Source organism: Mauremys mutica, unplaced genomic scaffold (genome assembly GCF_020497125.1).
Source record: "Mauremys mutica isolate MM-2020 ecotype Southern unplaced genomic scaffold, ASM2049712v1 Super-Scaffold_100104, whole genome shotgun sequence".
Lineage (NCBI taxonomy): Eukaryota > Metazoa > Chordata > Testudines > Geoemydidae > Mauremys > Mauremys mutica.
This window is the reverse complement of record NW_025423269.1, coordinates 67,488-68,437: the sequence shown is the minus strand read 5'-3', so window position 1 is coordinate 68,437 and position 950 is coordinate 67,488. Positions and strand designations below refer to the sequence as shown.

The window sequence follows — 950 nt, the reverse complement described above, 5'->3', positions numbered from 1 at the left end:
TGTAGACATACCTTGAGACAGCTTTAGAACTCTCTACCCACTATACGGCCAAGAGACAGCAGCTGTCAGATCCTGTGTGGATTGTCTGATGTGCTTGGGGCCAAGAGCAAACTGCGTACCCCCTGCCAGAGCAGAAGTAAAAATAGGGGCTTCCCAAAAAATGGGAAGGGAAGAAGAGAGAAGCAGAGAGGCAAGTGGAAAAGGAAGAGAACATGCAGACACAGGACCCTACCTAAATTCTGAAATAGATTACAAAAAAAAAGAAAGAGCAGCATAAAGAAATTTAAAAAAATCTTTCAGTAAGTATTGAATTAGAAATGTTTAAAATACCATTTTCACACTACCTTTACTTTTCTTCTAAATTCTACCAAAACAAACTAAGACTTGCCACTAAACAGAACTGCACAAAAGCTTTAAATAAATTCAGACAACAGAAAAAAAACCCAAAACATTTATTTTTAAACTTGTTTTATAAGGACTAACCACTCAGTCTGTGTTCTCTTCCTCTCAGCTTCCCAAAAGAAAAACAAAAACACTCATCAATAGCAGATAGCAGATGCATTAAAGCACCACTATCCACTCACTTCACGCTCAAAAGAGAACACTTTAACTCCGCATTGTGGTTAGCAAGGTCAGACACTTTCAACCACACTTCTCTAGTTACAAACTATAGAAATGATCCCTGAAAGTATAGTCTTAACAAAGCTGTGCTCAGCTACACACCCAGGCTAATGTGCGCAAGCTTTCTTCCCACGGTGAATGTTTTCATACAACGGGTTTCACCCCCAGAGAATTAAAGACCAAAAATCTAAAACCAGGTTCCCATTTCATTAAGCACAATTGAGACAGCTTTAGAACACTGTCCATTAGAAGATGTTTATGTCGCTATTTACAGAAACACACCTCCTGATTAGCATGTGGAGCTCCTAGCAACTAATCAAACCCTCTTG

The 950-nt window shown here is 39.1% G+C and overlaps 1 non-coding gene across 1 annotated transcript; it reads right to left on the bottom strand.

Annotated features, from left to right (window-relative positions):
- Window positions 1-481: 481 nt before the first annotated feature.
- Window positions 482-698, bottom strand: LOC123359315. Its single transcript, XR_006575844.1, has one exon. It is a non-coding gene; the product is annotated as a small nucleolar RNA U3 (small nucleolar RNA).
- Window positions 699-950: the final 252 nt, after the last annotated feature.